This window comes from Ornithorhynchus anatinus, chromosome 1 (assembly GCF_004115215.2).
Source record: "Ornithorhynchus anatinus isolate Pmale09 chromosome 1, mOrnAna1.pri.v4, whole genome shotgun sequence".
Lineage (NCBI taxonomy): Eukaryota > Metazoa > Chordata > Mammalia > Monotremata > Ornithorhynchidae > Ornithorhynchus > Ornithorhynchus anatinus.
The window spans coordinates 91,407,344-91,423,984 of record NC_041728.1 but is presented as its reverse complement, the minus strand read 5'-3'; positions in this window follow the sequence as shown (position 1 = coordinate 91,423,984).

The following is a 16,641-nucleotide window of genomic DNA, read 5'->3' as shown; positions in this document are numbered from 1 at the left end:
CCTTTGACTGAAGTGGTGTCACTGAAATTATAACTTCCTCTAGATTAATGTATGCTCAACCAAGCTTGGTTCAACATGCAGCTAAGTAGAGGAGGACAAACACTGGGCTAGGATTCTATCTACAGATACTAGCCAATCAACAGTAGGAAATAATCTTCCCTTGCTTTCAGGTTTGCCATCCCCAAGGCATCCTACTAAAATGAGATTACTTCTTGAAGGTTGGAGTAGCATTTTTTTATCCCTACTGTATGTTTTCCAGGTGCCGAGTACAGTGCTGTGTACATGAAAAGCAGTCACTAAAAGCCACTGATGTTGAGAATGCATCCTATCTTTAAAGATCTCTAAAGGAAACTCTAAGTTTAGTTTTTAACACTACAGTAAATGCTTCCATTTAGGTTAGGCATTTAGGGATAGATACTACTTTTAAGGAATGAATAAAAAGTTGTTATAATTATAATTGTGGCATTGTGTGTACTGTGTGTCAAGCACTGCACTAAGAACTGGGAGAGATACAAATCGTCAGGTTGCCAAAATCTCTGTCCCAAATGGGACTTGCAGTCTAAGTACACCAAAGAACAGGTATTAGATTCCTATTTTACAGATGAGGAATCTGAGGCACAGAGAAGTTAAGAGAACCAAGGTCACACACAGGCAAGTGGCAAGGTCAGTATTATAACTCAGGTACTCCAACTCCCATGCCCCTGACCCCTCTAGACTGTGAGATCATTGTGGGCAGGGATTATCTCTCTTTATTGCTATACTGAATTTTCCTGACAGCTGAATACAGTACTCTACACACAGTAGGAGCTCAATAAATACGATTGAATGAATGAATGAATCTTCCCACTAGGCCACACTGTTTCCTTTTGTATCACTTTCTATGTTCAAAACAGGGGAGCATTTATTCTATTCTGGGCGTAAATATTTCTAGCCCTTTATCCCTTCTGGGATATGACTCTAAGAGTTAAATGGCTTCTTCAAACCTGTTGTCCTGGGATTAGAATTTGGGAGTTTTGGTACTTCTACTACTTTCAAGGTTCTACTTAAATCAAAATAGAGAATCTCTGGAGGACCACAAATCAAACTCCCAATCGTTTCCTGGTCCTAGTAAATCATATAACACCTAGGTCCACAGCTATGGTAAAATTGGCTACCAATTCAGAATGAATTGATCCTAGCTGTCAAACAAAGCAATTCTATCCTGTTCACTTATCTGTTGACTTTAGCCTGTGAAAGGAGTTAATTTAGATAAACCAAGATTTAAAGCTTCATGGAACAGCCCGAATGACCAGTTTGGCTGCTAAAAACAGCTCCACATCACCTTGAAATTGCCAACCCAACACTTTATTTTGTACTCTACTGACCTGGACACTTCTTAAAATATGCTTTTCTTGCACAAATATATAAGCATATATTTGTCTTTTATATGAAGCCTCTGGCCATCTAATTCACCTATGGAGGTCAACGTGGCTGGAAAGAACGATGAGGAACTGACAGTTATAAGCATACCATGCAAGTGACATGATTGTATTATGTGTGCTGACATGTTTGCAATTTGCAATTCCTCTTGCTGTGTTATTTGTATCTCTGCCTGGAGGCCTCTCAAAGCTTCTGCTCAGAAGAACCACTCCTTTATTGCAGTCTACCAAGCTGGACTGACTGCTTCATTTATCCCCATGCATTCAGCTATGATGGTATAATGTCTGAGGCTACACTTGATAGCATTTTTAAAGCATTTCTTCAGTTCTGACTTTCAGTCAGTCCCATTTCAGCACACTGTGGTTTGGATATCCTATCTGTCATCCATTCTTCTCACATGTTCCACTCTGGGAAGATGTGATGAAATGAGCATTTCTTCAACTGATCAATCATTGGTGTTTATTGAGCACTTTACTGTTTAATAGCAATGTATTTTTTGCAGTGGAGTTTTTATGGTGTTTCCTAATAAATCAATCAATTAACCAATCATATTAATTGAATGGTTATGGTGTGCAGAATACTTACTGAGTGCTCAGAAGATAATAATATAACTGAGTTGGTACACATTTTCCCTGACCAAAATGAGCTTACAATCTGTATGGAGAGATACACATTAATATAAATAAATTATGGATCTCTTCATAAGCGCTGTGAGGCTGACAGAGGGGCTGAAATCCAAATGCAAGGGTGACACAAAAGAGAGTGGGAGAAGAGGAAATGAGGGCCTCAGTCAGGGAAGACCTCTTGAAGGTGAGGAGAGTGATAATCTGTCAGATAAGAAGATGGAGGGCATTCCAGGCCAGAGGCAGGATGTGGGTGAAAGGTCAGTGATGAGATAGATGAAATTGAGGTGCCGTGAGTAGGTTGGTATTAGAGGACTGAAGTGTGTTGTTGGGCTAAAGTAATAAACTAGGGAGGTAAGGTAGGAGGGGACAAGGTTGATTGAGCACTTTAAAGCCAATGGTAAGGAGTATATGTTTGATGCAGAGATAGATGGGCAACCACTGGAGGTTCTTGAAGAGTTGGCAAACATGGATCAAATGTTTTTGTAGAAAAAAATGATCTGAACAGCAGAGTAAAGTATGAACTGGAGTGGAGAAGCCAGGAGTCAGGGAAATTAGCAAGGAGGCTGTTACAGGAATCAAGGAAAGTGTTTGTATTAATGTGGTAACATTTTGGATGGTGATGAAAAGATGAATTTTAGTGGTGTTGTGAAGGCTAAACAGACAAGATTTGGTGACAGATGGAATTACGTGCACTGAATAAGACAAAGAAGTCAAGGATAACATTGAGGTTATGGGCTTGTGAGACAGGGAGGATGGTGATGCCTATCTACAGTGATGGAAATGTCATAGGGAGGAGAGGGTTTGGTTGGGAAAATAAGGAGTTCTGCTTCAGACATGTTAAATTTGAGGTGCAGTGGGACATCCAAATAGACATCCAAATAGAATAACTCCCATTCTCTCCTAGACCCCCTCCAATCTGGCTTCCGTCCCCTCCACTCTACCGAGACTGCTCTCTCTAAGGTCACCCATGACCTCCTTCTTGCCAAATCCAATGGCTCCTACTCCATTCTGATCCTCCTTGACCTCTCTGCTGCCTTTGACACTGTCGACCATCCCCTCCTCCTCCGTACCTTATCTCACCTTGGCTTCACGGACTCTGTCCTCTCCTGGTTCTCCTCTTACCTCTCTGGCCGATCATTCTCGGTCTCCTACGCTGGAGCCTCCTCCCCCTCCCATCCTTTAACTGTTGGAGTTCCTCAAGGGTCAGTTCTTGGCCCTCTTCTGTTCTCCATTTACACTCACTCCCTCGGTGAACTCATTCGCTCTCACGGCTTTGACTACCATCTCTACGCAGATGACACGCAGATCTACATCTCCGCCCCTGTCCTCTCCCCCTCCCTTCAGGCCCGCATCTCCTCCTGCCTCCGGGACGTCTCCACCTGGATGTCTGCCCGCCACCTAAAACTCAACATGAGCAAGACTGAGCTCCTCATCTTCCCTCCCAAGCCCGGTCCGCTCCCAGACTTCTCCATCACCGTGGATGGCACGACCATCCTTCCCGTCCCGCAGGCCCGCAATCTCGGTGTCATCCTTGACTCGTCCCTCTCGTTCACCCCACACATCCTATCCGTTACCAAGACCTGCCGGTTTCACCTCTACAATATCGCCAAGATCCGCCCTTTCCTCTCCACCCAAACGGCTACCTTACTATTACGGGCTCTCGTTATATCCCGGCTAGACTACTGTGTCAGCCTTCTCTCTGACCTCCCTTCCTCCTCTCTCGCCCCGCTCCGGTCTATTCTTCACTCCGCTGCCCGGCTCATCTTCCTGCAGAAACGATCTGGGCATGTCACTCCCCTTCTTAAACAACTCCAGTGGTTGCCTATCGACCTCCGCTCCAAACAAAAACTCCTCACTCTAGGCTTCAAGGCTCTCCATCACCTTGCCCCTTCCTACCTCTCCTCCCTTCTCTCTTTCTACCGCCCACCCCGCACGCTCCGCTCCTCTGCCGCCCACCTCCTCGCCGTCCCTCGGTCTCGCCTATCCCGCCGTCGACCCCTGGGTCACGTCCTCCCGCGGTCCTGGAACGCCCTCCCTCCTCACCTCCGCCAAACTGATTCTCTTTCCCTCTTCAAAACCTTACTTAAAAATCACCTCCTCCAAGAGGCCTTCCCAGACTGAGCTCCTCTTCCCCCTCTACTCCCTCTGCCATCCCCCCTTTACCTCTCCGCAGCTAAAGCCTCATTTTCCCCTTTTCCCTCTGCTCCTCCACCTCTCCCTTCCCATCCCCACAGCACTGTACCCGTCCGCTCAACTGTATATATTTTTGTTACCCTATTTATTTTGTTAATGAATTGTACATCGCCTTGATTCTATTTAGTTGCCATTGTTTTTACGAGATGTTCTTCCCCTTGACGCTGTTTAGTGCCATTGTTCTTGTCTGTCCGTCTCCCCCGATTAGACTGTAAGCCCGTCAAACGGCAGGGACTGTCTCTATCTGTTGCCGACTTGTTCATCCCAAGCGCTTAGTACAGTGCTCTGCACATAGTAAGCGCTCAATAAATACTATTGAATGAATGAATAGACATGTCCTGAGGGCAGGAGGAAATGAGAGATTGCACAGAAGGAGAATGATCAGGGCTGGAGATGTAGAACTGAACCTTGAGGGACTCCCAAAGTTGGGGTGTGGAAGGCAGAAGAGGGGCCTGTGAAAGACACCGAGAATGAGCAGTCAGAGAGATAGGAGGAGAACCAGGAGAGGACAGTGTCAGTGAAGCCTAGGTTGGATAGTGTTTCCAGGAGAAGAAGGTGGTCAACAGAGTCTAAGGCAGTTAAGAAGTTGAGGAGGATGGACTAGAGGAACTTGGATTTGGCAAAAAGAATATCATTGGTAAAAGAGCATATAGGTGGGAATTAATAATAATGATGGTATTTGTTAACTGCTTACTATGTGCCAAGCACTGTTCTAAGCACTGGGTGGCTCAAGGTGATCAGGTTGTCCCACGTGGGGCACACAGTCTTCATCCCCATTTTACAGATGAGGTAACTGAGGCCCAGAGAAGTGAAGTGACTTGCCCAAAGTCACACAGTTGACAAGTGGCGGAGCCGGCATTTGAACCCATGACCTCTGACTCCCAAGCCCATGCTCTTTCCACACCTGGATTCCTTACACTAATTATTGTTTTTCACATTTTCAACTTTGATTCTGTGAAAATCTTAACTACAACTTCAACAATCTCAAACACTTTGTTTCCTTAGGCTATTCACCCTTTACAGGGAGCGTTTTCAGTCCCAAAGCACTTGCATAAATATTCATAATTTACTTCAATGTTTGTCTCATCCTCTGGATTTAAAGCTCCTTGTGGGGAGGGAACTTATCTACCAACTTTGTTGTATTGTACTTTTCCAAGCACTTAGTTCAACACTCTGCCCAAGTAAGTGTTCAATAAATACCACTGATTAATTGATTAATTTCTCATTTTTGGTATTTGATCCTAAGTCTACAGTCTTTTTATGCAAACTGTATTTTGTGCAAAAAAAAATCTAACCTACAAATGTATGGCACTTCTTTCCCAATAACTGATGATGCAAGATCACAGACTACATTTAAAATTAACGATGGTGATTACAGAGTATCAGAGAGGGGACTGTACATCTAATTGAACACCAGAATTTAAAAGGAAAACTTTCTGTGTTCCTCAAGGTACTAGGGAACATATGGGTAGAAAATTCTTAGAGATCTTGTTAAATAATTTTTGGAAAGCATCCTCTGTGGAAAATACCAGGAACTACATCTGACTGGCTCCATTTCAGTCCTTCTAAACCAAGAAGGCATTCAAAGCAAAACCTAAACTCCTGAAGGGATCATTTATATGGAAATTTTGTAACTTGGGTCCTCAGGAGCCTGGATTTTGTCCATAGCTAACATGGTTATTTCTGTTTCACCCAACAGACTCATAAAATGTTTCATGGTTATGTAAGCTCTAGGTTTAACAAGTTCGAATAAATATTCCCACATTAAAAAAACTAGTAAAATGAGAGTTTTCTCTATGTTTATCTCGTTCCATACAGAATTTCACTCCTGAATTCATATACTCAGTGTATTAGGAACCTAATTAGGAAGGTAGAAAATATACAGATGTCGAGAGGCTTGGGAGCATGATTCTGAGTTATCACACTTAGAATTATCCATTATTGTTCTTTGACAAGTTAATCCTTCAGATTATTCGAGTATCACTAGAGAATATCCTATATGCTTCTGTCCTTTATTTACAAGCAGCTTGTATATTATCTCAGATCAGTTAGATGGAATCAATCAGCCATCTCTCAAGAGAACTGTCTGCTTTCAAAATCTATCCCCCTTATTTGTGCTGACTCCATCCCCTCTCACTTTCTAGAAAATACTTCCACTCTTCTTTCCTCTTCTTTCTATCACCTTCAGCGACTCACGATCTGATGGCTTCTTTCCCTCTACCTTCAAATATATTCAAGTCTCACTTGGGATTTTGATATTCAGCCCACCCTCAGTCCCACAGCACTTATATGCATGTCTATGAATTACATATTATAAATTAATAAGTATTATTATTATTATTATGGTATTTGTTAGGTGCTTACTATGTTCCAAGCACAGTTCTAAGTGCCGGGGTCGATACAAGGTAATCAGATTGTCCCATGTGGGGCTCACAGTCTTAATCCCCATTTTACAGATGAGGTCACTGAGGCACAGAGAAGTTAAGTGACTTGCCCAAGGTCATGCAGAAGACAAGTGGCAGAGCCAGGATTAGAACCCATGACCTCTGTCTCCCAAGCCCGGGCTCTTTCCACTGAGCTATTACTTATTTATACTATTGTCTACCTCTTCCCCTAGACTGTAATCTCATTATAGCCAGGGAATCTGTCTACTAATTATGTTGCAGTGTACCCTCAAAGAGCTTAGACCAGTGATCTGCTCAATAAATGCCATTGATTGATTGGTTGGTTGATTAATTAATTGATTTCCCCATTTTCAAAGTCCTCCTGAAGCCCTCCTCCTCCAGTGTCATTTTTTTAATTAATTTCCACCCTCAGGTCACTTCAACCTAACAGCCACTCTTAGCATTTACATGTAAACATTATCTGGCACAAATATATATTGATTTACAAGTTCAACTTATTTTCTCACATAATTAACCATCTATTCATCTCTCCTTATTTCCGCTGTCACCAGTTTTAGTCTCATTCTTAGCTAGATCCCGAGGCAGTCAATTTTTCCACAGCACCTGTTCTCACCGTGCATTTTGAATGTGATAAGTCTTCTGACCAAAGACAGCTGTCTGGATACAGTGGTGCTGCAGTGCCAGAAGAGATGGCGAACGAGTTTGCATGGAGCATGTCTACCAACTCTATTGTAGTGTACTTTCCCAAGCGCTTTGTGTAATGCTCTGCACATAGTAAGTGCTCAATAAATACATTCTACAGAAGCCAGTGAGGGACAGGGACCGTGTCTGACCTGATTATCTTCTACCTAACCCAGGACTTAGTAGCTCATGCATAGTAAGTGCTTAACAAACACCAATCATATTCATTAATCAATCAATCAATGGTATTTACTGAGCACTTACTATGTGCAGAGCACTGTACTAAATACTTGAGAGAGTACCATACAGCAAAGTTGATAGACTCATTGAACACTTACAGTTTGCAGTGCAATGGATTAAGGACTTGAGCATGTACAATATAGTAGAACTGGTAGAATGTTTCCTCCCCACAAGGAACTTTAAGCTAGCTAAAGTATAAGTTCAGAGAGGGAGACAGACATCTAAAATAAATTACAGATAGGTATATAAATACTGGGGAGCTGTGGGTACAGTGGGTAAAGTGAATTAAGGGTACTAATCCAGGTGCAAGAGGGAGAGGGAGTAGGGGAAATAAGGGCTTAGTTTGAGAACTCTTGGAGATGTGATTTTAATAAGGCTTTAAAGATGGGGAGAGTAACTGTCTGTCAGATATGAAAAGGGCGGGAGTTCTAGGCCAGAAGCAGGATGTGGGCATCTCCTTGCTTCCTGTGAAACTTTTCAGTTGTGTTGTATACCCTGGCTCCCTTCACTTCCACTACTCCAACTCCTTATTGACCCATTAAATCTGATTTCTGTTCAACTGTTCACTCTCCAGTAAGTTTTACTTATCCCCTGGCCCCCTCCAGTTTTTGCCTGATCTACTCCTTACCATTCCTCTACAAACTCCTTGAGCAAGTGGTCCACACCTGCTGTCTCAAGTTCCTCACCGATTACCTCCTTGCCTCCTCTGATCTGGTTTCCACACACTTCACTCCACAAAAGTCTCCCGCTCAGAAGTCACCAACGATCTCCTTCTTGCCAGATCCAGTGACCTCTTCTCCATCCAAATCTTCCTCAACCTTTCAACTGCCTTTGACATTGCCTACCACCCGATTCTCCTGGAAATGTTATCCAATGTAGGCTTCCCTACCACTGTCCTCTCCTTGTTCTCCTCCTATCTCTCTGGCCACTCATTCTCAGTCTCTTTCACAGGCTCCTCTTTTGTCTCCCATCCCCTAACTGTGGGAGTCCCTCAAGGTTCAGTTCTAGGTCCCATTATAATAATAATAATAACAACAACAATAATTGTGGTATTTGTTAAGAGCTTACAGTGTGCCAGGAACTGTATTAAGCGCTGGGGTGTATACAAGTAAATCGGGCTGGATATAGTTACTATCCCACATGGAGGTCACAGTCTCATTCCCCATTTTACAGATAAGGTAACTAAGGCACAGAGAAATGAAATGATTTGCCCAAGATCACACAGCAGACAAGTGACAGAGATGGGATTAGAACCCACAACCTCTGATTCCCAGGCCCAGGCTCTATCCACTATGCCATACTGCTTCTCCATCTATATTCCTTCTTTTTTCCAACTACACCCTTGCAGAACTCATTCACTCTCATGACTTCAGCTACCATCTCTATGTGGATGATTCCCAAAACTGAACCTCCATCCATGATCTCTCTCCTTCTCTGCTGTCTTTCATTTCTGCCTCCCTTCCGGGCATCACTATTTGGATGGCCCGCCGACACCTCAGACTAAATATGTCCAAAACAGAACTCCTTATCTTCCCACCCCAATCCTGTCCTCCTGACTTTCCTGTCACTGTAGACAGCACCACCATCCTTCCTGTTTTATAAACCCATAACCTTGGCATTAGCCTTGACTCATCTCATTCAATCCACATATTAAATCTGTCACCAAATCCTGTAGGTTCAACCTTCACAGCATTTCTAAAATTTGCCCTTTCCTCTCCATCCAAACTGCTACCACGTTAATCTAAGTACTTTCCCTATCTTAACTAGATTATTCCATCAGCCTCCTTGCTGATCTCCTTGTTTCCTGTCTTTCCCCACTCCAGTGTAAACTTCACTACCCAGATTATTTTTTTTACAAAAACATTAAATCCATGTTTCTCCATACCTCAAGAACATCCTGTGGCTGCCTGTCTTAGTCTCCATGAAACAGAAACTCCTTACCATCAGTTTTAAAGCAAACCTCTTGCCCCCCACCTACCTCATCTTGCTGCTTTCCTACTGCAACCCAACCCTTACACTTCAATCCTCTAATGTCAACTTCCTCACCGTACCTCGAGCTTGTATATCTTGCCACCGACCTCTTGGCCACATCCTGCCTCTGGCCTCGAACTTGCTCTCTCTTCACAGAAACAGCACGGGCTTGGGAGTCAGAGGTCATGGGTTCTATTCCCGGCTCTGCCACTGTATCTACCCCAGCATTTAGAACAGTGCTCTGCACATAGTTGAGAAGCAGCATTGCTCAGTGGAAAGAGCATGGGCTTGGGAGTCAGAGGTCATGGGTTTGAATCCCGGCTCTGCCACTTGTAAAGCTGTGTGACTGTGGGCAAGTCACTTGCCTTCTTTGTGCCTCAGTGACCTCATCTGTAAAATGGGGATTAAGACTGTGAGCCTCATGTGGGACAATCTGATTATCATGTATCAACCCCAGTGCTTAGAACAATGCTTTGCACATAGTAAGCATTTAACAAATACCATAATTATATCTAACAATCACTCTCTCCACCTTCACAGCCTCATTGAAGGCTCATATCCTCCAAGAGGCATTCCCCGAGTAGGCCCTCCTTTTTCTTCTTCCACTCCCATTTGGATTTGCACACTTTATTCACCCGTCCCTCAATCTCATAGCACTTATGGACAAATCCATAATTTATTCATTTATATTAATGTCTGTCTTTCCATCTAGACTGTAAAGTTAGTGTGGGCAGAGAATGTGTCTAGCAACTCTGTTATATTGTACTATCCCAAGTGCTTAGTACAGTGCTCTGCATATAGTAAGCTCTCAATAAATATGATTGATTGGCTGATTTCTGTTCTTTTTATTCTGCTAATAATAATGGTGATTATTAATTGCATACTTAATTGCTTACTATTTGCCAAGCAATATATTAAGCATTTGGGTACATTCATTCATTTAATTGTACTTATTGAACACCTACTGTTTGCAAAGCACTGTACTAAGTGCTTGGGAGAGTACAGTATAACAACAAACAGACACATTCCTTCTCTTAATGAGCTCACAGTCTAGAGGGGGAGATGGACATTAATATGAATTAATAAATGATTAAATAGATAAATAAATCTTTAAGTACAGTACAGATATGTAAACATGCACTGTGGTGATGGAAGGAAGGATGAATGAAGGAACAAGTAAGAGTGATGCAAAAGGGAATGGGAGAAGAGGAGGAGGGTTTCGTCAGGGAAGGCTTCTTCGAGATGTACCTTCAATAAGGCTTTGAAGTCTGGGAGAGCAATTATCTGTCTGATATGAGGAGGGAGGGAACTCCAGGCCAGAGATTGGTTGTGGGCAAGAAATTGGCGTGAGATAGCTGAGACTGAGGTACAGTGAGAAGGGTAGCATTAGAGGAATGAAGTGTGCAGGCTGGGTTGTAGTAGGAGAGTAGCCAGGTGAAATAGGAGGAGTAGGTAGGTAGGTAGTTAGGAGGTAGTTAGAAGCAAGATAACCAGGTCAGACATAAACCCTGTTCCTCATCAGGTTCATCAGTAGTAGAGAGAACAAGTATTTAATCTCCACTCTAAAGATGGAGAAACTGAGGTACAGAGACATTAAGCTACTTTCCCTGAGTCACACAGCAGACAGGTGTTAGAGTCAAGACTAATAATAATAATAATAATGTTGGTATTTGTTAAGTGCTTACTATGTGCAGAGTACTGTTCTAAGCACTGGGGTAGATACAGGGTCATCAATCCAGGTCCTCTGACTCTCAGGCCGGTACCTTTTCCACTAGCTGACACTGCTTCACCATGCCCTGCTGCTTCACTGAGACAGCACTCTCCAAGATCAGAGTCACCTCTTCCTTACCAAATAGAATGCTCTCTACTCTGTCCTAATCACCCCGACCTCTGAGTAAACTTTGACTCTGTGGACCCCTGACTTTGCCTATCTAATCTTAGTTTTTCCCACCCAATTCCTTCCTCGTTCTACTCCTACTTCTCCAGCTTTTCATTCTCAGTCTCCTTCACTGGCTTCTCTTCTGCCTCTCACTCCTTAGCTATGTGACTGTTCTGGATTCCCTACTCTTCTCCCCTTTCACTCACTCACTTGCAGAGCTTAGCCACTTGCATGGTCTTAGCTATGGCTTCTATGAAGAAAATTTCCAAATCTCTCTAGTTTTGATCTCTCATATCCTCTGAAATTTTGCCTTTTCTCTTGCCTCCAAACTATCTTCACAAAGATCTCCTACTAGAACCCACAGCTAATACGTGCAAAACTCCCCTGCCAAATTCATTCTTCCACCTAACTTTCCCATCATAGTTGACATCACAATTATCTCTGAAGTCCACAAACTTGATATTGTTAATCAATCAATCAATCAATGCTATTTATTGAGCACTTCCTGTGTGCAGGGCACTGTACTAAGCATTTGTGAGAGTACAATACGACAAAGTTAGTAGACAATTCCCTGCCTACACAAGCTTACAGTCTAGACAAGGAAAAAGACATTGATATAAATACACTCTGAATATGTACATAAGTGCTGTGGGGCTGAGAGTTGGGTGAATACCAAATGCCCAAAGGGTACAGATCCAAGCAGTGAATCAATCAGTGGTATTTCTTGAGCTCTTATTATGTGCTAAGGACTATACTAAGCACATGGAAGAGTACCATACAACAGAATTGACAGATATGTTCCCTGCCCATAATGAGCAAGTGCATAGATGAAGAAGGGAGTCCTTGACTCCATACTCTCTTTCTGTCACTTAAAAAGGTTGTATTTTCATTCACAGTATTTCTCTGATCTACCCATTGCTCTCCATCCAAACAACCATTACCTTACCCAACACTTGTCATATACTGGGGATAAAATTATTCATTTAAACAATGGAATTTCTTGAGCACGTTTTGTGTGCAGAGTACTAAGGGCTTGGACAAATACAACAGAGTTATTAGACAAGACTGGCCTAGGCTGCCTAGACAATTGATCAATCAGGCATATTTATTGAGCACTTACTGTGTGCAGAGCATTGCAATCAGCACTCAGGAGAGTACAATATAACAGAGTTGGTACTGTATCCTATGAGATTCATCCCTGGCTTCCTTGCTTCAATCTTCTACTCTTTCCAGTTCATATGCTACACTGCTTCCAGTATCACTATCCCTAAATGGCATTTTGCACATATTGCTCCTCTCCTCAGAAACCTCCAAAGGCTATACCTTGCTCTCGGCATCCAGCAGAAACTCATGACCCTTGACTTTGAGGCACTTTATTTTCCTTGTCCCTCTTAAAAATCAGTCTTCTTTAACCAGGATGCCTCAGCTCTCAGTTTTTCTTTCTCCCAAACTCACCTTCTCATTATACCTCATTTTTAACTCTTGCACTTCTGACACCTTGCTCACACCCTTCTTTCTTCCTGGAATGTTCTCAGTGATTCAATCAATCAATTGTATTTATTGAATGTTTACTGTGTGCAGAGCACTGTTCTAAGTGCTTGGGAGAGTACAATGTAACAAACACAACCCTTGCTCTCAACGAGCTTACACTCTAGAAGGGGGGAGACAGACATTAATATGAGTGAATAAATTATGGCTATGTACATAAGTGCTGTGGGGCTGAGGAAGGGGTGAATAAAGAGAGCAAGTCAGGGTGACGCAGAAGGAGTGAAAAGGAAATGAGAGCTTGGTTGGAGAAAGCTTCTTAGAGCAAATATCCCTTTAATAAGGTTTTTAAGTCGGGGAGAGTGATTGCCTGTTGGATATTAAGAGAGAGGGCACTCCAGGCCAGAGGCAGGATGTGAGTGAGGGGTCAGCAGGGAAATAGATGAAATTACTTTTTTTTTTCCTATAGTATTTGTAAAGGGCTAACTCTGTGCCAGGCACTTTTCTAAGCTATATACAAGCTAATCAGGTTGGATACGGTTCCTATCCCATGTGGTACTCATATTCTTAATCCCCATTTTACAGAAGAATTCCTGAGGTGCAGAGAGGTTAAGTGACTTGCCCAAGGTCACATGGCCAACAAATGGCAGAGTCGTAATTGGAATCCAGGTCCTTGTGATACCCAGGCCCATGCTCTATTCACTAGACCATGTTGGAGGAGTGAAGGGTGCAGGCTGGGTTTCAGTAGGAGAGTGGTGAGGTGAGGTAGGAGAAGGCAAGGTGATGGAGTGTTTTAAAGCTGCTTTCAATCTGCCAAATCACAACTCTCTCCATCTACAAAGCCCTTCTGAAATCCCAGCTGCTCCAGGATGCTTTTTCTTCTCCCCAGATCAAATCCTCCCTACTAGCACTTCAGCATTTATCAATCAATAATATTTATTCAACATTTACTACATGCAGAACACTGCACTAAGAACTTCGGAGAATACAATTCAAGTGAGTTGGCAGACACATTCCCTGCCCATGACGAGCTGCATTCACAACCCCATATATCACCCTTTTACAAATTGATTTACCTACTTAAATGTTTTAACTTGTGATTTTTCACCTTTCTAGTCTCTTCTTTATACTACTTTTAAATTATTTTCTCAGTCTCTACTCAAAGCACCTTTGACACTGGTTATCTACCATTATTGGACTCTTCCAAGTGTTTAGTATAGTCCTCTGCCCAGAATTGGTCCTCAATAAGTAGTTTTGACTGATGGGATTGTTTTTATCATTATTATTATTATTATTTTAAATAATCATCATCATTATTGTTACTATGTGCCAAGTACTATACTAAACTCTAGGTTAGATACAAGATAATCAAGATGGACACAGTCCCTTTTCCAGAAGAAGTAGGGTTTAATCTCCATTCTACAGAAGAGAAAACTGAAGCACAGAGAAGTTAAATAACTTGAACAGGGTCACACAACAGACATGTAGCAGACCTTGATTAGAATCCAGGTCCTCTGACTCCCAGGCCCATGCTTTTTCTACTTGGTTACACTGTGTCCCAAATTCTGGGTCATCAGATTCTGGGTCATCAGAATCCAAGCATAGAATTATAATTGGAAAGCTGGTGTCCTTCTTGGCTGCATCTAAATTATCAAGCATTCCCAAATTCATTAATGCATGGATGAGTAAGAAATCCAATGTGTTGTGTAAATTCATATTACTCCTTAGTACAAGGATTACTATGTGCCAGGCACTTTTCTAAGCACTGGGGTAGATAAAAAGTAATCAGGTTGGACACAGTCCATGATCCACAAGGGGCTCACACTTTTAATCTCCATTTTACATGTGAGGTAACTGAGGCACAGAAAAGTGAAGTGACTTTCCCAAGTTCACAGAGCAGACAATTGGTTAAGTGATTTGCCCAAGGTCATACAACAGGCAAGTAGCAGATTGGGATTAGAATCCAGGTCCTCTGACTCCCAGGCCCGTGCTCTATCCGCTAAGCCAACGTGCTAATTTATTGATAACCTACCACCTTCATGATTGCATTTAGCCAAGTAACAACATAGTTTAAAGTTTTTGGAGAGAGAAATGGCTCTCTGAGTTTAGGAACCAAAAACTAAAATCACCTCCTTGTGAAATCCACCAGATAGAGTACCTTACTTTTTCCAGTGTGTCTAAAAAACCTGACAGTTTCTTGAAACGATTTGCTGCTGGCAAAATTCAATATGGGACTGTATCCTTGCTCCAATGTGTTTAACACACATTATGTAGCAGTACAGAGAGACGTATTCAGAAGCGAGTGCATCAATATTCACTATCACCGGAAACTACATCTAAGATCCAACCACATTGAAAAGACAAGATTAAAATATTCTTGAATGTCTACATACTGATTATGGATAATCATGATGATGATAAATGATGATGACGATGAGGAGAAGGAAGATAAATCAGTCCTTGAAATGACAGTCAGAGGTTCCATTCACACAGGTGGTTATGTTCAACCAATGGAATAAAAATTACTATGTGAGCTCTGATACATCAAACTTTCTCTCCCACTAAATGTAAGACAAAGACACTAAATATAAGACAAAGTAGTTTTATTGTTTAATTGTTGTTGTCCTTTTTAGTAAATTGTTTTATACAATTAATGTCTTATATTTCTGCCTTAATTACCCTATAGAAGATGATACCTGTACCTATGAATAATTGAGACCAAAATGATGTTTAAAAGGTGAATCAAATGTTTTAAAATAAAATACAGGGGAGCAGTATTGCTTAATGGAAAGCTCCCAGGGCTGGGAGTCAGGAAGCCTGTGTTCTAATCCCGGATCTGCCACTTGCCTGCCATGTGACCTTGGGCAAGTCCTTCAGCTTCTCTGTGCCGCAGTTCCCTCACCTGTAAAAAAGGGGATTAAAGTCCTGCTTTCTCTATCCTTTAGACTGTTAGCTTCATGTGGGATAAGGACTGAGTTTGACCTAATTATCTTTTTGTCTACCCTAAAGCTTACTAGAGGGCTTGGCAAAGAGCAAGTATTTAAAAGATACTACAATTATTATTATTGCCAAAAAGAAAATGTTTGGGGCCAGCCTATGATATTCAAGGCAAACTATTCCCAGTTGCTAAGGATGTGATATATTCAGAAAAGAATGATAAAAATAGTTGGTAATGATTGGTTCCTGTGTATAAAAATCCCATCTTTTTCAGGGAAAAGCATATCAAAATCATTTTTCATTCTCTAGTCATATATTAAGATATTTTGAGAAATTCTCATTTCTTTATCCTTTGTTTAGATGTGTTGAGCACTACATAAACATAAGATACAGTCCTTATCATGATACTTGAAGACTGTCAGCTATTAAAGATGCAAATTCTTAAGTTTATAGCTTGTATATTTTTCCTTCCTGTCTTTCTCTTCCTTTTCTTCTCATTTCCTAACATTTTTATATAGCATTTATCTCTTCAGCTCTTTCCTGTAAATATAAGAATTGTTTTTGAAAGAATGACTGGACCAGTATATACTGAATATATCAAGTACAAAACTGCTTAACATTCTAGTGAAAAGGTCACAGTGATTTATTGGCCAAAACCCAATTCATTCATTCATTCAATCGTATTTATTGAGAGCTTTCTGTGTGCAAATCACTGTACTAAGATCTTGGGAGAGTACAGTATAACAACAGTCACATTCCCCTCCCAAAGCAAACTCACATTGTCTTGGATCAATGGGAGATAGTC